Source organism: Thunnus maccoyii, chromosome 3 (assembly GCF_910596095.1).
Source record: "Thunnus maccoyii chromosome 3, fThuMac1.1, whole genome shotgun sequence".
NCBI classification, from domain to species: domain Eukaryota; kingdom Metazoa; phylum Chordata; class Actinopteri; order Scombriformes; family Scombridae; genus Thunnus; species Thunnus maccoyii.
The window spans coordinates 2563253-2588669 of record NC_056535.1 but is presented as its reverse complement, the minus strand read 5'-3'; the positions used below and the strand labels follow the sequence as shown (position 1 = coordinate 2588669).

General features: G+C 39.7%; 1 protein-coding gene across 2 annotated transcripts in view; it reads right to left on the bottom strand.

Annotated features, from left to right (window-relative positions):
• The window catches only part of cntn2 (contactin 2), a 73229-nt gene extending 48020 nt beyond the window's left edge, over positions 1 to 25209 (bottom strand). For both annotated transcript variants that reach the window (XM_042406909.1, XM_042406907.1), the window contains exon 1: positions 24923 to 25209. The gene's annotated coding sequence lies outside the window, so the exon portion shown is untranslated. The remainder of the gene's footprint in view (positions 1 to 24922) is intronic.
• Positions 25210 to 25417: the final 208 nt, after the last annotated feature.

The window sequence follows — 25417 nt, the reverse complement described above, 5'->3', positions numbered from 1 at the left end:
AGTGATTCAGAAATAGAGATGCTGAAAGCGAGAAGCGGCTCATGCTTTGATATAACTTCATGAGTAAGATCAGATTGCTGTCGTGACTGGAATCCTAGCGTACAAATACACACACACACAGACACACACACACTTGTATTCTCTCTATCTCTTTCTATCCCACTGTGTTAAAGGCATCATTACCACGCTCAGTTAGCTGGGCCCAGGACCATAATTTCACAGATAAATGTGTAAAAAGCGTATCATATTGGTGTTTTGTGTACTGTGTTTTTCACGATGTTATCACCTCTGTTACTGTGATGTGATGCCTCCGAGTGGAAATGCGGCAGTCCTGTTGTCATTATCTCATTATGCACGCCATGCAAATGTCATTTGCTTGTAAGCTTTTGCGAACGATAAACATCTAGTTGAGAAATGAAACTTTAGCAAAATAATCATTTTGCTGTTCTGTGTCACGAGTAAAACATCATCATCATCAGGGCCTGTGATGATGCACAGTGTGGGCCAGTTTACGTACAACAAGCACAGCACGCAATAACAAGCAATAGTTGACTACAGCTCCTTTTTTCACAGAAAGAAAGAAACAAACAAACAAAGAAAAAGAAAGAAAGAAAGTTTTCATTACTTTTGAGGAGGTGCAGCTATGCTGTCAGCTATGGTGTAGCTACAGCAGCTACTGTGCATGCACATGGTATGTAGCCACACCATAACCCCTAAACATACAACGTTATGCTTGTTTCTAACACACTTGTTTTTACTCAGCAAAAAGAGGTGTAAAAAATGATCATTTACTATAGTTGCAAAGTGGGCGACCCCGGATCCCATTCATTTTCCCATAGACAGTGTTCCATTACAGTTGGAGCACCTCCACAACTTGGATCAGCATGAAACTCTGCTACTTAAATCATCAGAACAAATGATGAATGCCCACATTAGAAAATATCCAGTTATTTGATAAAATGTCAAGATATAAGACTGTGTACATAAAAACACTGAGGTAGAAGTTAAGTACCATTCCCAAGGTGCATTTCTGCAAAACACATCCGATTACTGAGCTTGAATTCTGTCGGGTAGAAGCTAAAGATTATGATGTTGAGAAAACTGAATATACAATCCGCTGATTAAATCAGTTCATTTTTAAAGTTTGGGTCAATTGTGGATGAATTCACCATCTATGTGTTATGTATGTAATGAATTCAAAATGCCTCAACGAGGCATTTTGAATTCATTACTGCTCACATTCGATTCTTTGCCTTCATCACCATAACAACTGCAGCCGTGGCTAAAGTGCAGACTCTGTGAATATCAAGTCAGGCACAGTGCTAGAGGATATAGTTTAAAGAATCATTTGAAATGGGAATATAGAATGGGAAAAACACTTCTAGAATCAGCAGCTCCTCACACTTCACCTCTATTTGTACTGAAAGATATCAAAAGTATCATACTGACACTGCTCTAATACCCATTGTCCTAGTCCTATAAACCTGCAGTCCATTCACTGTAGGCAGATGAAAGCATGCTTCCAAAAGCCAAACAATGCTTATCATGGTTATTAGTTCACTCTGCAAAGCTCATTAATTAGAATCCTCTCCTGTATGGCTGGAAGTGCCTGTGTGGTAATGAGCACATGGTGGCTGGTGCCTGGTCCAGACTCCACATTACAGAACAGCCTGGAGTCAGACTGCATCTACTGTGACTTTGAAGGGGAGGTTTGTTTTTACCATCTTCTGTTTCCCCTGCTGTCTCTTTGTGCTGAGCTTGATTATTACAGAAAACGACAAGGTCAAAACTGTTCACATGGTTTACTGAAATATAGGGTCAGGGTTAGGGTTAGGGTTAGGGTCAGGGTTAGGGTTAGGGTTAGGTTTAGGGTGAGGGTCAGGGTTAGGGTTAGGGTCAGGGTCAGGGTTAGGGTTAGGTTTAGGGTCAGGGTTAGGGTTAGGGCCAGGGTTAGGGCCAGGGTTAGGGTTAGGGCCAGGGTTAGGGTTAGGGTCAGGGTTAGGGTTAGGGCTTAACCCTTTTCAGACTAAAGATGATACTGATACACATTAATTTTACACATACACATTACATTCAAATTAATTTTTTTGTCATGCAGCCTGTTATTTTGTCCACCATCTCCTGTATTGACAGTGGCATAAGCAGTGCTTGGCTCTCCTAAAGAAACTGGAAGCAATGGTATACGTAGGTACATGGTGGAGCAGCTGTCCTGCTCTCCTTTGTGTGGCAGCCATGCATGAAATAGCTGAGTAGCCAGCAGACCTCAACTCTACAATCCCTTCATCTCTCATATCATACAGATGGTCAGCAAGATGCTCAGTTCTGTTCGTCTGAGCCGTACTGACCTTCTGCATGTGCTGTGGAGAGTGTGCAGGGATACATGTATGTTTGGGTGTGTTAAAGGAATAGTTCAAATGGCATGAGGTGCCAGAGTTAAATCTCTCCTGCCAGGCACCGCACTGTTAAGTCGCCCTTTTGAAAAGCAGAAAAGAAATACTTGACCTTTAAAAAAGGTGACAAAAGAGATGAGTTTGAGTTTAACTGTGACCCCAGCTGGGGGTTTCTATATTTGTGGGAATACTTAAATTCTCCATCTGAAAAAGCTAGGAGGGACTTATGTGCCTATTTCAAGAATCTAAATGTCAGAGCGCTCAGTGATTTAGAGCCTTTGTGAGATCTGCAAGTGTGTGTGTGTGTTTTGAAATTCTCTCTTCAGATTAAATCTCTTTCTTTATTTACGTATGTGTTTGTTCTGACCTTCACAGGAGCACTCTCTATTGTGCTCATCTACAAGTCCTCTGAACCTCTGCTGCACTTCTGTTAAACTATTTGTATCCTTCAGCTTAGGCCACAACACAACCATACTGCCAGGAGAAAGCAGAGAGATTTTCTTTGTTTTTTTTCTTTGATTTGTGCTCAGAGGAACAAACCAAGGTCCTTTCTGTTTCAAAAGAAGTTTCATAAGTATCAACAAGTTGGTACACTGCTTGCAGCATGGAGCATGTGGCCAAGATACAGAAGAACAAGAGGTTCTGCTGCTACTAGGCTTGGACAGTATCACTGCGTTAAGATATAGCACGATATTTAGAATTCCCAGTTTTTGACTGTATTTATTTTAAACTGACACAGAGACACTTGCCATTAACGTGATGTATTATAGTGCACCACCATCAGAAGTCAGTCAGTCATCATACAGGCAACCAGAAGCAGAAAGATGAGAAAGATGGTGGACGTCGGTGGACACACAGGACTCGTAAAAAAGGAAAAATGTATTTTGAGTTCTGATCCGATGATACAGGTGAGCCAGCCGACATGGATGAAGCTGCAATATTTGCTATTCTTTTATTGTTATTTTCATGAGTTTACCATTGAATAAGTTCCTCTGTTGATGGAAAAGAAAAACTGAAAATAAAATAACTTTCTTCACAGTGCTTCAACACTAATATAGATCATAAGCACTTAATCCTAGAGGGACTTGTCCAAGTCACTGGTATTACACAGCATAGCTGCAGGATCAGAGCCACCACTCGTGACATTACCACACTTTTGAAGTGCTGCTGTTTATTTAGATTTAATAATACAGGACACTATTATTATGGTATTAAAACCACCTGGAATGCTCGCACTGCTTGTGATCATTTAAAAAAGGAAAAAGATATTGCAGTTGACAGGGACCGGGAGAGGTGGAGTGTACAACAGAAAAAATAAATCTTGCAACAATACAAATATAACTCAGCCACCTGGAGGAGGAGGTGCTGCAGCACCATCAGCAATGCACGCTTCCTGCAGCTGTTAAACAGCACTGTAGACTATTACAATATGATACAGTGCATCCCACTCTTTTTTAAAAGGTAATTCTTTTTTTTTTCCTACACAAATACCATAATATACCTTAAACCTGTTGAAATATTGGAAAGGTATTAAGGTATGAGCCTGGCTGCTATGACAATCACAGAAAGCTAAGTGGCATACTGATGTGCTCCATCAACCACTTTGTCTTGGGGACTTTGATTCATGTGGCCAAGTAGTAAAACCCTAGATTTCCATTTCAAGTTGTTTATCAGCTTGAAACTATTCTATCCCTGTTGTGTTGAGTGAATTTGTTGCAGTTTATGAAACATTAACATCCTTCTTTGTGAGTAAGATTCATCAAATAAGGGCTGACGTCACTCTTGTTCAGACATGAACCTTTCAAGCACATTCTGATGGTTAGTTTTTGTTCAGTCTCTTCTGTCTCAATTTGGTTTTGGCCAGTTACATGTCACTAAGCCACCCTTCTTCAAGTGTATGTCAGTATTATTGATGGATGCTGAGGAGAGAGAATGTGTAACAGTACAGCACTGCTTGACTTAGTCTGGCCTTTCACTCTGATCCATACATTTCAAACAGTAGGTTTGGTATTTTTGACACTGTTCCATTATTTATCAGATAGGAAGATATTTTGTTTCAGTCGAAGAGTATATTTCCTCAGTGATCTCACATGTTACTCCTATGGTATAGTATGAGAAAGACTGGGTTCCCCAAAACTAGTTTGTACAAAGTGTCATCCAAACACATCTCAAGGCTTCAAATGGCCACGCTTGAAGGCATGGTGAAAAGCCTGCCTTCATACAAAGTATGATGCAATTTATCGTACAAATGGGGAATACAGAGCACACTTGTAATCTCTCCTTGAAGCCATTCATAGTGTTGTTCACACAAAAAATGACAGAAGTAGTTGTGTGAAAAAAGCAAAAGAGAACTTGAGAGAAAAGTTCAAATCCTGCCTTCTTTCTTACCTGGGCAAGCTTGACGTACAAAGAGTTACAAACATTTTCAGCACTTTGTTTGAAGCATACTGATGCCTTATAGTTAAACTTCTGCAAGACAGAAATCCTGATCATGTGCCTTGAACACCTCTCTAAACATCGGTATAACTTGGTCCCCTAACATCTAGCATAAAGACTGTTTCTAAGAACTTTGGTATGAACTTTGAAGAACATAGAAAAAACTTTGAGAAACTCAAATCTGTCAGTTTCTAAGGCTAGAATTATAGTCCTTCAAAGACGCATGTACAGTCCCTGTGGATCCACACACAGAAGGGCTTATGGGTGTCTGTAGGTCACATAGGCTTGGCCCTGTGCATCAGATAAGCTGATTGTTTGATCCAACTTCTTGTCAGAAGAGTTCAGAGCTGAAAAAAAAAGCTTTCACAATCTGTACAAGTATAAAAGAAAGAGCCTCAACAACATCTCAGAACAACACCCATCTTTCCATCTTAAGGGTTCCTCCTGTACTCAGGCTCTTAATCATCTAATCATTACACTGTAATTAACTGATTGCTATTTCCACTAAAACACATACAAATGTTATAATTAGTCATTACAAACTAATGAACAAGAAAAGCATTTAAAGCTGCACTGGGTCTTGCAGCCAATATTGTCAGCCTAAAACAAAATGCTTCCTCTTCGGATCCACCTATAAAAAAGTACCAAAAAAATGACATGAAATGAAAAATGTAGAGCAGCTAATCAGTACAGCAGGTTAGACCATGTACTGCCACTTTATGCAAGTTAGCCATTAACTGACTGACCATATGCAAGGAAAAACACAATTACTGTAGCATTCAATGGATGGAAAAAAAACGAACGATGATATCCGCACAAGCTGGCAATGTCTAGGTACCAAGATGAAACTGGAGGAGGCAGTGATTCCACAGCTGGCCCTGCACCCAGGCAGCTGACAAGGGGAAAAGATAAAAATCTACAGGCTGGCTGCTGCACACTGGACGTGCTATTAGTTTCCCATCTAACTAACAGGGGGTGTGTGGCGCCTAAGTGCAGGATGACTTCATGCGCACTGTCGCTGACTTCATCAGGACACAGAGAAACACATCTATTATCTGTGTGGGTCTCCCTGTGTGTGTCTGATCATTAAGGAACAATAGTGGGTCTATGGGACCCTTTTGCTACTTCTGGCCTTGTTAAACAGAGAACCATTTACTGTAGTGCAATACACACACACACACACACACACACACACTAGGCACACTTACACAGAAGTATACTACTGTACCATTACAGAATGCACTCAATCACAGTCACTTGACATGGCGTGTGTGTAGAACTGGGTTGACAAATACTAATAAGAAGAGGTTTATTTGTCCTCTCTACCTTCAAAGGACTCACACAAAGTGATCATAAAAATTAGTCTTTAAACGATATGGTTACCAAGACAAAACCATAGACTGTATAAAAATATGTATGTAGTTACCGTGACGTCACCCGTTGGTTTCTGAAGAGCGGTTTTAAAGCTCAAAGTGAGTCGCTCCGGCCGTCGCCATCTTGGCAGTGCGTGACGCTGCCTAACTCCCAGCCAATCAAAAATGTGCAAAGAGGCGGGCCGAATGGCTGAAACAAGCCACCTAGCAGCTGGTGGACTTGTCACTCAAAGCAGCCATGTCCTTCATTATACATAACTTTACGGCTTAATAAAATTTAAACGGGTGAAAATTCACCTCCCGTACAGTTGTCATGGAAGGGGAAATTAGCTTTGGAGACCAAAACCGTTTTTTGTACCAGGCTGTAAACATGTTTATTTCTGCTGTAAAGTTGGGCATTTTAACATGGGGGTCTATGGGGATTGACTCGCTTTTAGAGCCTCAAGTGGCCATTCAAGGAACTGCAGGAACTGTTTTTGGCACTTCCACATTGGCTTCATTTTACAGCCCCAGACGTTGCCGCTTGGACATAACATGAACTTTGACAGTAATTAGAGGTCTTCAACTCTGTTGACCCAATCCAAAAAAAACCTGAAACTTGTGTGCATAAATGTGCATGTGCATACTTTTTTTTTTTTTTAAAGAGAGAGAGACTCACCTTTAGGTTTGAAAGGGGCTCAAGGACAGTCAGACCCAACTCAGATAGAAACAAAGATAATTAGACTGGATCCAAAATGGGTCAACCTGAGCAGACCCAAATAGAGAGAGTGGCAGCAGCTTGATGCTCTACAATATCACAGTTTGCACTTTCCGTCCACCTTAATAAAAAACACTTTCCTCTTGTGATCCACTTGGAGTAGACATATGACACACGGATCTGAGACCTGTGGTGATACAACTGGAGCCTACTCAACCCAATCAGACTGAATATAATCTGGACTTGGCCTCAGCTGAGATAAGTAAATGAATCAATTAAGTCGATCAAAATAAAATTAATCAGCAACTATTTTGATTTTTCAGTCATTTTAAAGCATAGAGGGAAAACATTTATTAGTTGCAGCTTGTCAAAAGTGAAGATTTGCTGCTCCTCTGTCTTATATCATAGTAAACTCATAGTAAAACTTTTTAAAAGGGGAAATATGTGGATAAGTAAACAAGAACTTGACCAAGCACTCAGTGTCAACTTTCAATGCTCAAGTTCTATAGACACAATTCAGCCAGCAAACAAACAGCCCTAATAATAACAACAAACAGGCATAAAGCCAAACACACACAAACACACACACACACACAACTCTACTTTCTCTTTTCTGCTTCTCAGCCTTGTTCTAGTTTCTCCCTGGTTGAAGGACACACAGCCTCAGTGTATGTGTATGTGTGTGTGTGTCTATTAGCAGATTTGAAGTGTCATAGCCTATAAACAGCGGATGTGTGACTTCTGACCTCAGATATAAGTGGTGCCTCTCAGTAGCCATCACCCTCTCCTCTGACTTCCTGTCCTGACTGCAGACAGGACTGACTTATAGCTGACCTCAGGCCAGAGAGGCGGTCAGGAGGAAATAAGGTCAGCAGCGCACCCAAGGTCATGGATGGACAGCTTGGACGCTGAAGTTCTTAAGAGACCACCTTGTTCCTGCTCTCCTCCTGGGCCGTTATTTATCCAGTTGGTCCAAAAACTGACTCAGAATTCTCAAAATGACACACATGTGGTCATACTTTTAGACAAAATGATTCCTTTAGGATTTAAGAGAGGTGCAAATCAAATCCCAGGAGGCACTGACATACAGAACGTAGACCTTTTCATGTAAGATAACAGTGACCTTCAAAGATATTGATTGGATAAAATGTCTTAAGGACTGATTTGGACCAGGATGTAATCACATCCATTCAGTGAGAATAAATAAACCTCCCACTCTGCTCAAAGCGAGTTCTTGCAATGATGCTTAACTGGCATTTGGCAACAATCACAGTGATGATTTGGATCCTCAGCAGTGGTTTAATGTATGTCAAAACTCCAATAATACACAATAAATCTGAATAATAAGATACACAAGTTGGTGGTTTCTGTGGATTTGTTGTTATCATGAGAAAAATTATTTTCCCCGCTCAAATAATAACATAATGTCACAATTTATGGCTACAGGATAATTTCCCCATAATGAATGAATTCTTTCTCATCTTTTCTTATTTCACAATTGCATACAGATACACCTGACCTGTTATTGTTTATCTCAGTTCCAATGGAATTTTCATTTGGTTTAGATTTGTGTATATGTATCCTTATCTTTACTGGTGTATTGCTGCACAAAAAAAATGAGGAGTAAGCTCAGAAATGTTTTAGCACAACTAATATTCCACTGGTACTGTGCAGTACAGAGGGCACAAGAACTATAGTTGACAGTCCTAAAGTGGATTTGCTCAACTACTTAACTGCCAGTGATGATCCTGCTGATCTGTGTCACGCAGCAGCAACCAACCAACCAACATTAAAATAGATCACTTTCCCCACCCGCTCTTTCCATATGGAGGCACCCGGGCTCTCCTGAGACCCTTACCCAGACACCGTGACCTCTGGAGTCAGGCATTGGCGCCGCCAGGGTCCCTGTGGAGAACCAGCCATGGTAATATTGGTTTGTCTGTGCCTGCTCATCTGTACACTGCACACAACCAGGACCGAGAGAGATGGAGCGAGAAGAGGAGAGACGCGGAGAGAAAGGTGAGAGCTGGGGTTACAAAAATGCGTGAGGCATATATTGGCCTTTCAGAATTGTTCTTTATATATAATAGTCTAAATAAGTTTATCCAAGCATGATGGACTGCCTGTGCTCTTTGCTCTGTTTTACCTTCTATACTTCTTATAACACACAGAAACAGAGGGCATGTTAGTTTGAAGGAAACCAATACCTATTTTAAATTTATACCCACCTTTTTTCTCAGTGGATAACTTTTACACAGTGAACCACATAGGTGAGGGCACATATTGTAGATTAACATCAAACCTCTAACATGGGATTAAGGCTGGAAAAGCCTTCTCTGGCACTGGGTCATTGTCACCGTTACATAGTTGCTTATTTTTTATGCTGTAAAATGTACCACTCCATAAATATCTTGGTGACAATTGTTACAAAAAAAACAAAATAAAGGGATCCTCACCAAAATGATTGCTCATGTTTTCAAAAAATGAATATCAGCCAATACATCATCATCAGATTTTTTAAACTCAAATATCAATACTAATATCAGTCTCAGAAGTCCAGTATCAGTCAGGCTGTAGAAAAGAACCAATGGAGGAACCAACATGACAAGACAACACAGTGACTGGAAAAGAACTACCGTATAATCTATGACTGACAATATGTAGAAAAGAGCTCTGACATTGATGGCTCAGTTATAGCACTTATGCTCTCAAATATTTTTGGAGCATGTGCCACATCTGTGTGAATTTTTAGTTTTTGCTGAGGAAACTTTCAAGTTACCTGTATTCCAAAATTACCAAAAACAACAGAATCCAGAGTGGTGGGGTTTTTTGTTTTTTGTTTTCCTCCAAGTTTGGGGTTGATTCACATTTGAAATCAGTTTTACCCCCTCCAAAATGCAGGGTTCATTAGGGATCTGAACTGATAAGAGTTTATTGATACCAATGCCATTATTGATTCTGTTTATCAGTCCGATTCTTTGTTGATTCCCTTATGGATTCCTGTTCAATTTTCTGGGTGGGAAAAAAGTAGGCCTGTTTCATTATGTGCACTGTTTATCAATGACCTTGCATGCTAATGAATATAGGAAACATAACTGGTAGATAAGATAAATGGTCCACAGCCCAAAGTTAACTGCATTAATTCATGAATTCATTAATTTGAAATCATCATACAGTCTCCTGCCTATATGAGAATAACAAAATGAGGGGGAGGCGGAGTGCTCCGCTGTGTTATTAACGTCATGGAGAGCAGCCTCTCTGCTGCACCATTACCTCCGGGGAGAGACATCATTGCACAAGATGCTGAACAGGGTTTTTGAGGTGTAACAGACTGAGCACTGAGTGATTCTCTTCTTATTTTCTATTCTCTTCCCTTTTTCTCACCTCAGAGATGGTTAAAGTGTTGGCAGCTGCTCTCATCTCGTTTGTTACTGCTCCTCTCTGCCGTGATGGTATAGAAAGTTCACAATATACTTCACGTTCATCTTCCAAAGGTAATTATATTATAGTAAAGTATAGTAATATAGTCATTAAATCAAAACATGTTTGCAACCGCTGCCTTTTTTTGAGATGAATTACAAGATAAGCAAAGATAACTCTAGTGTGTGCGCGCTGTAGACAGTCTGGAGGCTGCTCTGCCCTCGCAGTTGAGTTCCACCTTTTTCCATCATTATCACATATCATCGATAAGAGGAACTGATCATCTCAGAGGCACACAATCCCAATGGATTGGACAGTTTGGAACCAGTTCTCAAGTGGAACCGGTTCTCGATTCCCATCCCTAGGCTTGATAATAATTTTTTTAAAGATTTTATGTGCAAAGCAGCTGAGTAAGAATTTATACATTTTACACATTGTGTTATAAAGAATTCAAATCATTCTAATTAATTCAATATGCCGCCCAGTCCTAGCTTTTACTATTCTTTCTGTCTGCCCAAGCAGACCAGCAGAGCACGAGAGGCTGCTGCTTCAAGACGCTATGATTTAGAAGTCACTGACATGAACTGAAGGTAAGTGCTTTGTTGTGGCTGCCTGACTGTTATTGTTCACTGGACTGATTCCTCTGGAGAACAGACTCAGCAGACAGGAAAACACAGTTCTCTTCAGATACTCAAAAGTGCAATCAACGTTTAAAATCAAAAAGTTTAAAAAGTGGGCACTCGTGGATGACATTCCCTATCTATGATCAGGAGGAGCTGATTTTGGAAAGTGTGTAGTGATTCCCAGTGAGTCTCACCTCATACAGAACAGCAGCTGATATGTTCAGTCCAAAACCAAAAAATATTCCGTTTACTATGATGTATGATGAAGAAAAGCATCAAGTTCTCACATTTGAGAAGCTGGAATTAATGATTATGTGAAACTGTGTAGAAACTGGAAAAGATAACTGGCGATTTGCCTTCACAAAGTTGATAAGCTATCATGTTTCTCCTTTCTCCTCTACTCTCAGGGCAAGTACCCTGGAGGTCTCTCAAGACAGAGAGAGTCTATGGATAGTCCTGAGTCAAGGGTAGTCTTAAAATTACATCCCTTTGAATTATGAGGTGAGAAAAACGCGGCTGAGATTTTCTGGCTGTGTCCAATTTGTGACAAAAGCCATGGTATGAAAAGTGAGACTTAGAGCAAAGCCTTGTGAAACACCTAAAACAGTTTTCAGAGGATTGGTAGACATAGCAGTAGGTCGATGTTCATCTCTCTGTTTTATGGATGTTCTCTGTACAGACGGTCTAAACTGTGAAAGCTGTCAAACAAAAACCTGCACAGACTCATGTTGGTACTGTGCTGTTTTGCCTCAGTCTCGCCCAGCAGCCTGTGTGGAATGGCTCAGTGCCTGGTTCCCAGGGCGTAGGCGGCTATATTTACCTAAAGTAGAGTTATTAAAGATTTCAGGTCAGACAGTATTGGTGCTTGGTGAGGCGACAGCCCCTCTGTATGTGTGGTTGCACAAACAGCAAATGCTAAGAACCTAAATTGCAGCTTTAAGATTATATCACAGATTTGTCTTAATTTAAAACATGAACTGTGAGTGTAAAAAATAAAAATGCTGAAATAACTGAAAGTATGTGAGGACGAGGTGAGCTGAGCCTGGGGGAAATGTGAAATAAGAGACCCAGTTCTATATGTGAGTTTACTGTCATGGTTCTAAAAAGTTAGCTAATTTACACCTACTGTACCTTGATAGTGGGTGGTTGCCTGTAAATGACCTACAGCTGTTTATGTTTGAAGTACTTCATATCATTGTTTTGAGTGTATGTATTGAGGTTCTATACTGATACTATAGTATATACTCCACAAAGTTAGGTTGTAAAAGATAGGCAATAAATGAAAAGTGCAAAGCAATAATTGCCTTTGAAGTACCTCCGTACACATTACACAGTGTGCTGTCTCTGTGTTATGTGTATAAATCGGTAGAGGTCTGTCTGCAGAAGGTGATGAGTAAAGTTTTAGCTCAGTAGTCAGCGCAGTCGTCTATGATCTGGGAGACTCCAGTTCAAGACCTGATGTGGGGACCTCCTTTGTAAGGTAGTTTATTCATGAACACTTATTGTAACACTTTAATTTTCTAAAATTTAAAGTGTCATAAAAACAAAAACAGGATTTTTAAGCCTCTTTCCACTTTTATCCGAATACAAATATAGATACAAATAATTTTGCTGCCTCAACAAATACAAATACAGATACAAATACAAATACTGGGATCTCTGCACATCCCTAGTATGTAGTTTTATAAAGTTTGGTGAAAAGATATTGCTTCATGGAGCAGATACATTATGCCACCAGAGTACATAGAAAAGTCAAGTAGGAGTCAGAGGTGAAGTCAGTTTGATCAGCAGCAAGGGAATTAAAGACAGGCAGCATGACACTAAAGAGATGTAAAGTACTAAGAAAGAGAGTCAGTGAAGAGCAAGTACTGTGAACAGCTGATGAAAGTGACATGCAGACGTACAGACATTCAACATGACAGCACACACATTGTGTTGATAGCACTGAGTCAAGCTGCACTCTTGCTGGAAATAAATTTTCCCCACATGATCCAGCATCACTTTGTGATTCTCAGAAGAGATCAGACAGCATAGAGACAGACTATTTCTGCTGACATGCTGCTATGACTTTAGTCAAAGGACTGAAAAGGATAAAAATGGATTTAAGTTATTTTATTCCCCCAGGACTGAATTGTCTCCATGCCCGCGCTCATATTACGTTTACCCTGTGGTAAACCGAGACGTGTCAGGATTCTGAAACTGCATTTTGATTTCAGTGAACACCTGATAACCTTGAGTATACGATATGTTGCACTGATGCCACTCTAGTGGAAAATGTGAAATGTGACTCATTTTTATATAGAATATTTTTCTCATATTCTACTTTATCCTAAACTCTCCCAGCTTATGTTGTTAAACCTGAAATCTGTAATAAATCGCAACAGATCCATCAGCCGTGCCAATATTATCAGCTGTTTTCAGCTTATAGATAAATGGATATTGGTGTATATGTTGTTAGTGCAGTATGGAAATGTCAAAGATATGTTTGGCCAAATTTAGGAAAAAAGCAGATATTACATAGTTTGTCCATCAGAGAGCACTGACAAGTTTATTTTTGAACTGTAAAATGTCCTATTCAGTACTTATCGCAATAACCAAGTAACCAAATTTAAGGCATCCTTATATAAGTTTTTTTCATGTTATGTTTTTGTTAAAGAATGGATATTGGTTAATATGTTGTTAGCATATTTTTAAAAAACTCAAAAATACCAATATTGGTATGAGCCTCCAGTTCAGGCTCTACTCTGTTACATTCCACAGGTGAAACATGACACAGATGACAGAAGATGTTTCACTTTGTTGTTGTTAGTGTGCAGTGAAAATTGCACTGTGACAGATACCATATAGTTTATCATTGAATGAAATGATGAAGTTAGATAATGTTCCCAGAAAGGTACAACATGACAAATCTGCTCAATACTTCACACCAGCAGTGTGTGAGTCCTGTCCTACATTGTGAATACAGGTAAACCTTATATAGATAATCAGAAATCAGCTAAATATTCAGCCATGACTTTGAAAATCTTTTAGATAACACTAAGCTACACTTTCTGTACTCTAACACAACAAACTCCTCCTGACGCTCCTCTCTCTAACTCTGTCATGGCTGAATATTTAGCACATTTTGACAACTCAACTCTTGCGAGATTTATTTTTATTTTTCTGTATTGTCCTTTCCATAATGTTGTCAGACACTTTTCAGTGTTTCCTCTATATTCATTCACCATATTCATTCACACGATCCTTTATATCAGTGGGCTGCAGCTAGTTCAGCTGATACAAAGAGACTGTTTAAATTTAACATCATCCAAAAGTTACAGAATGTGGAGTTTTGAAGGCAAATACCTTCCTACTGATGACACAATGTAAAATTAGGTTTTGGAAAGCTTGGGGAAAGTACAGAGGATTATGTGTCTACATTTAAATCCCAGATAAGTCAGGAATATCCCTGCTACCTTATCCAAGGTTTCTCAGCCTCAGCAGGTTATTGTAAACAGGATTTCATGTTTGCATCCTCTTCACATTCGGCTTATACTTAAATATTGAATGCTTCAGTATCATAAATATTACAGGGGCATTAGTGTCAAGGTAAAAGTAGCCAGAGCTTGAGTCAGAAGTACTATATGTTTCTAAAGCCACCTTTCATTCAAAGCTGATAGAGGGAAATTCACAGGAGGGAGATTGTAATTACTACCTCTCCCTATTCTAATTGATTAGAAAAGCCATATGTAAAAACGTAAAATCCCCTTCATACAACAGCTGTTGTGTTAAAGGGCTCCTACCATGCTGCTAAAAAATGGGCCCCATCCCTCGCTTTCAAAAAAAGAGACTGATGTTCTTTACCCTGTAGATTCTATTCAACCCTATTTATTATAATGCTTAACATTTGTACTTTTGGAATTTCAGATGTGTCCAATAATGTAATCCAGTGTTTTCCCTAGATTATGGAAAAACCTGACCTGGTATTCATATAATAAACATAGACGTGGCTGGAACGAACAAGTAAAGGCAGGTTACTAATAAAGGACGAGTAAAAAGTTATTGTAGCCTACTAAAATAGCTCTGTAAATTAAGCATAATGTACATTTTACAGCACTAATTCAGTCAGAACAACACAGTTTTCATTTAGTGATCAATTCCAATCACTTCGGTTTTTTTGATTGATGTTAAACTGTCAATCAAACTCAACACTTCCTGCAGACATTTCACATTAAAAGCCTACCAAAGCCAGTGATTATGCCCTTCCAGCTGGTGGCTTTTAATGTGTACAGGAAGTAATGTGAACCTCTTTCAGATTGTGCTTCTCAGTTGGAGAATTTACGACATTTTTGACAGTGAACACTGAAACTAAAACTAAGGGGAAGTGTGCATTATGTATGGTACTATATTAAGTTCTTTGTTGGGAGATGGGGGGGGGGGGCATCAGGCCAATTCCTCCAAGCAAGGATCACCTGAGCATTGTAACACATTAGCTAGGAATCCTTAGCTATATCATACAGTTGTCTATAATGAGGACGATGGCACTGCACTTGTATTCTCAGTGGGTTAGCGGTGCAGCTGCAGCTTACCTGACATTATCAGTGTGATGGCTCCGTGCTGCTGTCCTGCTATTAGCAGTCTGCTGCATGTTCTCCTGCACAGCGCTTCACTGAGTTTTAATTTGGACTCAGGCTGTTGGAAGGTTTCTATCTACAGCCTCAACACTTCCCAGACACCAGGAGCCTTCTAGCAAGCCCCTCAGACGAAGAGATATACACACACTCACACACACACACACCTGCATGACATGAGTTTTAATATACCATTCAAAACTAAAATATTTCAAAAATATATATACACAATCACTGCCTGTGCACACTGCATTCATTTCTGGATACACAGATATTCCTTTAATAAAAACTCTGTGTGATAAAGTGTGTGACTAACAGGTTTCATTCTGCTCCAATCAGGTGATGGTGGCAGTAGAATTCAGACTCCTGTCTGGACATTGCTGATGTGGTCATGTAAACTCCAGCACTAAGTGTATGTGACCTGCTGTGCACCACAATCTGTTCAGACTAGGAGTTCAAAAATAAATATAAGTAAAACAGTGGCTTATTTATTAACCTTACTGTAGTCTCCTCTATTCTGACAATACAAAACTACAAAGAATGACAGTAATTTATTTTGTCATCTGCCATGTTTGGTCAAAGAACTGAGACACAAAATTCTAATTAAGCATATTCCCGATAGGGTGAATGTATTTTGTGCCAGTAGGATCAAAGGGTCTTAAAGGGATTACAGATATGTTTTTGAACATGCAGTGGAGTTTGTTTAACGAGCTGACACTTTTTTGCTTCTAATATTTTATCGATGAAAACAGACATTTCAGTTATGTAAACCTCAAGCAACCGTTTGTGTGCAAATGTGTGTCTCCCAGTGCAAATGCATCCGTTTGCCAGTGTTTCGATGCCCTTTGTTTGTTGCGTTTCTCTGCGTGGAATCAGACATGAAGAAGTTGAAGAATGACCATGCAATACACTCCATCTTGTGTAAATGAGGGTTTTGGAGCTCTGTATCCCAGCAGGCTCTTGTTTCAGGCTGAAGCCCAGTTTAACAGCAGATGTTTAGAGTTCAAACAGGTAGTAAATGTACCAGGGCAAGAAGTCAAAATGGCCATAGATATACTGTATACAAGACAGAGTGTGTGTGGTTGAGGAAAACACAGGCACACGGATAGAGAAAAGAAACGTCAGATAAAGCAATCAGACAATAAAATATTCATCAAATCCAAACGGCGAGCAGACGACGACAGCTGTCTTATAATAATGTACGCTCTTTACATCCACACTCCACTCTTTCTGAGGGATTTTTAGGGAGGTTATTTAAAGGTAATTTTATGATGGAACTGAATTAAGTTTTTGGGGATGTCAACTTTTCCTCAACTAATCACCCCTGATTCTCTTTCAGCTGATTTCCTACAAGGGCTGAATCATAAGTGAATTTGTCCAGTTATCAACATTTTAAATGTCTTACCAACCTAAATTCTCATTGAAGTTTTATATTAATACATAGTCCAAATCCCGATTAAATTTAGAATAGCTACACAAATTCCATCTCAGAAGTCATGAAACTTGAATTGGTCATATGGGAATTAATCCTTAAAAACATGCTAATTAAGCCAGTATTTAAAATATACTTTACATATACAGCACGTTGCATCAGTAAGATACAGATATAGAAGAGGGTACCGTATGTATAGTGGGAAAGTACTTTCATGCAGGACTAAAAATACAAACACATTTCGATACACCAGCCATGCAAAATTTGGTGCAAGTATTAATGTTTTCAGTAAAGATGGAAGACTAAATCAGGTGGTGTGGTGCACTGCTGCAGGGTTGAGCGGAGGTGTGCGAGGGGGGTGTGGGTGTGTTTGTGCTCTAGAACATAACTGCTGTGAAACAACCAGAAAATAAGGTTTTAATGATGATTCACCAGCTTTCTCGCTACCAGCGCTCCCTCTCTTCATTCACTCTTTAGCTCACTTGACCACCGCTGCTATATCTCTCTTTCCTTTTTTTAAAAAAGAGTCATGAAGCCAACAGCAAAGTCTGACTTTACTTTTCACATTATCAAACCAAAAGAAATGTCCTCCCCTCCTCCTAGTAACGTCTTTGAACTCCCTCGTGGTAGAGTTATACAGCTCCGATCAGTCTGATAACCAGCTGTGATTGGCCACAGCAGCCTTCAGCTGCAGTGACTTTGGGTTGCGTTTCTCCAAAAGTTGACTCCGCTGCGGCTAAAATGCCCACAGATGAAACACACTACCCCCATTCAAATGAATGGGAGGACTGACATTTTCATCACATTCAGACCAAATCAGGTGAGATTTGGTCTGAATACAGCCTAACAGTGTGTCTTTGTGTGGATCAGACACAGCGGATGCATGCTGCACAGTTTATACCATGGTAGCTATCCCCTAAATATCTCTGGCTGTATTAGGCCCATTGTGGGTAAAGTTGTAGATCAATGGACAGCCATGCTTTCTGGCAATAGTCTATTTTTATGATTAATGCATGATTGTAATGAAGTATCTCCATTTGTCAGATATTTCATTCACTGGATTTTTCTGAAGGTGTAATACATGTCAATACAAATAAATATTGCCTTATAAAATTACATACATTGTATTTGAAGATTTTATCCATATCACCCACTCCTAATTTGGGGTCTATCATACATTTTGGGTGGCCCCTCACTGATATGAGCAGATGGTGAAATGTTTGTCACAAGGAGCCTTGAAGACCCTCGTGACTAAAGTGAGACTGCTGCCTCAGGTTAGTTTTTTTATGGATTTACAAAAGAAGATAAAGTGAGAGCACTTATTTCCAATACTCTTGTCCCAAGATGTTAAAAACCAAGACAGACACAAGACATCCATCCATTTTCTTACCGCTTATCCTCTAGAGGGTGGCAGGTGAGCTGGAGACAAACTGCGTACATCCTGCAGGTCACCAGTCAATCACAAGGATAACATATAGTATAGACTCAGACAACCATTCACACTCACGAGCAATTTAGAGTCACCAATTAACCGGAGAAAAGCCACGCAGGTATGGGGAGAACATGCAAAGCCTGATGGGCCTGTGGGGTTTGAACCCAGAACCCTCTTGCACCACCATGCTGCCTGGACACAAGACATGTCACATAAAATAAACAATAAAAATTTGAATTTGAAAAGGCAAGCTCAATTGTGTAAAAACTAACCATGAATGATAAATATCCATATACTCTGTTGCTGTACAGGCAGCAGACCCACATGTCTGCATTCATCTCTACCTACATGCCTTTGAGAATAAATACTGAATAATGTTATTTTGCATCACCTGCCATTTGTTCTTCATTTCTGAGATGAACTTCTTCTTGTGTAACTGTTGAAGTCCAGTGCAGCTGTTAGGAATATTGAAGTTACAGAGGGCTATATTTGGCCAAAACACACTACCAAGCAACATGGTGAACTGCCAAAAGCTGTTTTTGTGTCTAAGGATTTATGCCATCTGTGCAATATAAAAGCATATACAACAAATGCAAAGAAAGCTGTGGCATTTGACTGTGGAATTTTCAAATTGAAGCAGTCTTTTGTCTTTGTCCAGTGCTGATGTGCACTCTTGAATCAGATATCAGGGTGATTTCTCTGAGCAGAACAGCTTCATATCTCCACATCTTTCTGGCACTTCGGAGCAGTTCAGAGGTTCAGCAGTCATGAAAGGGTGCAGGGGCTCATATCTTTCTGAAATGGGGGGATTGACCTTTCTGGTCTCACCCCTTATTAGAGCACAAAGCCCTGTTGAGCAAGCTGGACACACTGACATGAATCCTCTATGAGTGAGAGAGGTTTGAGTGAAGGCTTCACTGTTCACTCCGTCTCAAAGCATGTCATATGGCGCATAAAAGTCTGTTCCATTCAACTGCTGGATCAGTAGCAGCCTTGATATAGAGCTGCGGAGCAGCTGAGGAGCAGACTGTATAGATGTTGGGATGAGGGACTTATGGAATGAAAGACATATAGCACATAGCACTCTAACAGAGGCTCTACGCCACTGTGGTTGCTGATATTTCTTTTCAAGCCTGTTGTCTTGACATTATGACTTCTTGGTTAAGATAACAAACTATTGTCTGTTATCAGAACTTAATTATGTCATCATCTCAAGATAACAAACGGTGCTTATATGAAGTTTCCAAAAGTCATTGTCCTACAATGTATATTGTACTGTATGTATATGTATGTATATATGTTGTATATTCCTCTAAGTCTTGGGAGAAAGAGGCGTCTAAAAGAGCACACAGTAAAAATCAGAGAAGGATGTAGGTTTATGTTACCATTCTGAACACTATTTGTTACAATGTGATAATTAAGTTGTGAATAACAATATAATCTAATCATAATCCAGAGATAATGGGTCTACAGAATGACCGGCTACCACAGCTGTCTCCGGCTTCTGTACGCTCATTAGCAAACATTTTATCAGTCTCTGTGACTTTAGCTCAGTGTGATGGACTTCTCAACATTCATTGCTGTTATTTACCTGCTCTGGAGCCGTATATATATACAAAACATCCTGAGACTAAAAGTAGCTCAGAGTTGGAAGAAACTCCTAAAAATAAAGGTTGTATCAGTCCTAACATGTGGAGGGACCCCCTGCCCACTGTCACTAAATTTGGGCTCAACCAGAGCTTGCGTTATGAAATGACATGAGATCAAGTGTATCATCTCCATTCAGACTGGCTTTATTTTGCACTTCTTTTATTTATGAGATAAGTCACAATATCTGTCAATTGAACCACTTTTGCAGTAAAATACTTTTATACAAGAATCCATTTCCTATGTGGGAGACCATAGAGAATATGAAAAACATTGTTGTGCTTTGTTCTTCCCACTAGGCTATTTGCTTGTGTGTAAAAATAGCCAGTATTTTGCTAGTTTATGTCATTTGAGGTTTCTTTACTTACAATAAGAACAGGCTTATTATATATAGCAGGCAGTAACAACATCCTGCAGTTGTACGAGTGCCTCTACTGTAGAGTATATCGTGTCACATTAACATACCTTCTGCTAAAGTCTGCGTTACACTTCTGAGCTCATCAGATCTCTTTACACGTCTCCTCCAGCTTAGTATCTTTGCTCTGTTTTTAACAGTGAATACAGCGTGCAGGTTCTGCCAAGTCACTGACAAGTCAGCTGCTGCAAAATGAGTATCTGATGTCTCATTTGTCGTTCACTGGAAACTCTGAATCACTCAGTTCAGGTTAGCTTCATGTACATAGAGGGGATGCCATAAGGAAATGTGGATTAAAGGAGCGGTTTTATAGGAAGCTATATAGTGTGTGGATCTAAATCACATAAAAATAGCATAAAAAGAATTTTCCTTTGAGCCTGACCTGGACAAATCATTTTCTTTATGACAGCCTGTAGCACAGTTTATTAAAGGTAACGATTAGTTTAAAAGCAAGTAAAATACAGTGTAACTTACTGCCAGCAATCACAAGCAAGATGCACAAATATAAACCCAGATCTGACAGTATCCAACAGCCAAAGTGATGCATACGAAGTCAAGCAGAAGCTGTGCATTATCACACTTTATACCATGGTCCGGGTGAATACTCTTTTCTGATTGGCTGGCAGGTGTGCATTAAAACCGTGTATTGCACACGTAGTTCAGCTCAAGTTTAATCTCTCTTCTAAATTCATCCGCTACCCTACCTGTAACCATAGCAACATTAAAGAGCACAGCTGTCAAAGCCTACTTGTTATGAAGTTTTGAAGAATAAGACGCAGCAAAGGAAAAAGAAATGGAGACGAAAAGAAAGAAATCAAGTGAAAAACGGCACAAGGAAGTGAAACCTGATGAGCTTAAACTGATAGAGGAAGAGAAGGATGAGATTCATACAAAAAAGGCAACAAAATGGGCAGTTAACATACTGAGAGAAGAACACTGATCTGGAGATGTACCCTGCTGTTACGCCTCAGTTCAGGCTGGCAGCGAGAACAGTATGGCAAGTTGAAAAATGAAATATAGAAAATTGAATTAAATTTCCTCAAATGATATTTTTAGTTTGTCAGATGAATGTATTATTAAGATTTTTGAGTTGTTTTTCTAATTTTCTATTTGTGGAACTTTCAATAGAAAAATGGAACAATGAAAAACAGAAATTTTTTTATATTATTTGTATCTTAGGCTGCCTGAAAGGGCAAGGTCTGAGTGCCCATCTCAACTTACGTCTGATTGGCTGGCAGGGGCTGCTTGTCTCGCCTATTGTCAAGCCTGCATTGAAGGACTACACCAGGTCATGGCCGCACCCAGATCCCTCTGTTATAGGTGAGTCTGGCAGAGGCACCAACTCACAAGGACTGTGTTTATATATAAATATACGGCATACAGCTTGAGAGTCATATACAGTGATTTTCCCACATTGTCTTTGATGAAAAAGCTAAATAGGCTAGCCTATGTAGCTAATGGTAGCCTTGTTATGAGGTGTGTCCATGCTTCAGAAACACTTGCAGATGCCATTGCACGTATTGAAATAAAAAACAAAGTCAGACTGTAGAAGGTAGACTATCACTGTAAAGTTGATGAGCTGAGAAGTTCTCTCCTCAGCCCAGATGAATGCATACTGAGAGTCAAGAGGAATAGGTGCTACACATGTTTAAATGTGTCTGTGTAGATGCTCCAGCAGCTTAGTAATGTATGATCTGAGCTGTTCAATTAAAACCCCTCTTTTCCCTCTTGTGCATCCTGTGGTGATGCTGTGGTCATCCTGCTGCCTGCAGATCCTCTCATCTCAACTCAGGACATTCCTTCAGCTCTCCTCTGCAACAAACACTCAGCATTTACATCCATCTTTATAAACATGTTTCAGTACAAGTTTGTCCATCATTTAGCCAATAACCATACACATCGCTGCATAAGTGACCCATCCTCTGTCCTTTATAGTTCTTTTCTTGAAGCAGTTACTGAAAACAGTTGCTACAGCCTCTGTAAGACAATTCATACCAAATGTCTGATTTGTCTGAATGTTCTCGGGTGAAACTACAGTTTTAGGCACACACAGCCTTTGATTTTCTACAGGTTTATGCCCCACAAAAATGGAATGATGCCTCCAGTCTCCATGCCTTTTCTTTCATCCTGTACTGAGCCTAGTTCAAAAGCAGCAGCTTAATAGCATAGCAAACTTAATAGCATCCAGTTTACACAAAAGTGTATGAGTGATAATCTCACTTTCTTGGTCAGTGTTACTAGTAAGGTAGGTCTTCAGAGTGTGGTTAGAGATCAAACTCCCATGTCCTAAAAGAATCTTCAGGCTGAGACCATCATAGTCCCATTGGAACTCCATGAGACTGAGATCATTTTAGCCTGCAGATGATTTGGGGAAATGAAGCCCAGATGACCAGATGTAATCCTTGTATGCAGGCGTGACAAGCCCCCCCCCCGCCAGCCAATCAGACGTAAGTTGAGTCAGGTGCTTAGACCCCATCATCTCAGGCAGCCCAAGACACAAATAAGAATAAAAACTTTATTCCACAAATAGGAATTAAGAAGAATGACTCCAAAATCTTAATTATAAATTGATCTGACAAACTAAAAATACAGTTTTACAAAATTGAATTAAATTTTCAAATTTGCTATTTTTCATTTTTATATGGAAAACTGAACTGATAAGAGTTACGTGGACCCTCGGATGTTCACCGGCTCAAGTTGCTTTTGTGAGGAGAATCTTAACATAACATGACAGATTTCTCCAGCTGGTGCACATATCATCCACCATTTATAATATTACCATAACCATCATATTAAAAAAAAAGACCACGAATATCAATCTGATTCAAATATAATACAACTAAATTTAATGTTTCATTTGTATTTTTTTTACACTTTTACACTATTAGAAGAGCACATAAGAATTTTTTTTTATTTTTTAAAAATACCAAAGGTGTGATGCTGGAAATATACTATTATGAATTACAATATACGACCCAATAGAGGAGTGTTTTAGGAAAGAATTAGTAGTATGCAATTATTGAATTATTAGCATAAGTAAGTATGTATAAGTGTGTAGTACAGCATAGTATTTTATAAGTAGGAAGAAAAAAGACAGCACACAACCTTCATTACCACAGCATCAGCACCAAAATCATTATGTGATTACTGAACAAGACGTGATGAACAGACCCTTTAGCTCAAACCTTTTCATGTGTTAGAACTCCAGACAGACTCACATAAGACCCCATTTAGTCTTAAGTGTTCATGTGAGTGGAATTTATTATGATTGCAGTGAATATAGCCATCTATAAGTGGATGACAATAGTTGAGAACATGAGCCTTGTGATTACAATAGTTATTGATGGGATGGGTGATGGGTACAAAATGATAACAGTGATATTTATCACAGCATTACCTCAGTGTAGATACGTTATATCCAAGTATTGAAAAAGTAAAATTCCCTTCTCTGACTTAGACATGAGAGCTGAGAAAGAAGTAATGTCACCAGGTCACCTAGTCAGACTCTACATCTTTGTATCTATACTGAATGGACGTAGAGAAAGTAAAGACTAGTAATTTTGCTCCACCTGTCCAGAATCTCTAGAAACATCCTCACTGACCTGCTGGGGACAACGCTGAACCCCCTTTAAACTGGTTCAATACCCCAAATGAGCCTCAGTATAAATCGCAATGATAAATCTGAGCCTCCCTCTGAGTTCAGAAGCTACAGACTGACTACAACACAGCCTGCACGCACAGCTTAAAAGCATCTTGTATGGATGTAGTCCCAAACTGTTGAGAATAGGGGAATTAGCTTATAATAATAATAATAATAATAATAATAATAATAATAATAATAATAAACGCATAGCACACATTTAGAACATTATAATTCAACGTGGAAATAGTTCATGAGGTGTGTTGGATATATTCAGAAAGCAGAACCTTACCTAATTCAATAAAACGCCCGTTCAATCACCACTGCTCGCAAATACTCAAAGTGTTTAATATGCACACCTAAAGGAATTAAAGACCTTCCCGGTTGAAACTGGATTAAAGTCAAAGCTACATGTTTACACCGAAGACAGGCTACACCTAAAGTCTGAAGTCACGTCATGGGGTGTGTAAGCTACGTTTGCTGAAATGCAAGCGGACATTAAATTGCCAGATTTTGAATGAAGTTTGGCGTAGATTCACCACCTTACATGGGAGGGAAAGCACGTTAACCGTCGGTCCTGTGGGTCTATCCGAGGTAATCATACACTTCTGCTAATTGCGTCAAAAAAATTACAAATAAGAGGTAAACCCATTCATACTGTGTAGCCCGGTGAAACAGCCGACACCAGCTTTCAACAACATCCCGAAAACCTGCATCTGCTGGTCTGTTTTTCACCTTTCATTAAGCGATACAAAAGAGTGGAGGGAATCTATTTGAAAGGGTCTACTAGGGGGCATATTTACCTACCTGACTGTGAGATGCGGGCAGTCTTCTCCCCGGGCAGCAGTGATGCGGGGCCGCGGAGGATGCGCAGGAAGCGAGCTGATGCTACTCGCTACGTCGGTGAAACTAACACCGTGTTTCAGATGGTAGAAGAGACCCCGGACTGGTTTCACTCAGCTCTCTTACTGTCCTCCCTCCTTCTCTGTGTCCTCTGTTCTCTCTCTCTCTCCTCTACTGTGAGATTTTTGTCGAACCGCATTCAAGGACGAGTCAGCTTCTCTCTCTCTCTCTCTCTCTCTCTCTCTCTCTCTCTCTCTCTCTCTCTCTCTCTGTCTCCCCCTCCCTCTTGGTCTCTCTAGTTTCTTCCTCTCTACTGCATCCCTCCTTTCTTTCGATCACCTTCTGGTCTCCTTTCACCAGTGTCAAGCAAGCGAAAATACTATAAAAGTACTTCCGGTCTCATTATTGCAAAATTAAACGTTTCCCTCATATAATTTTAGACATGAAGTCAGGGCTTTG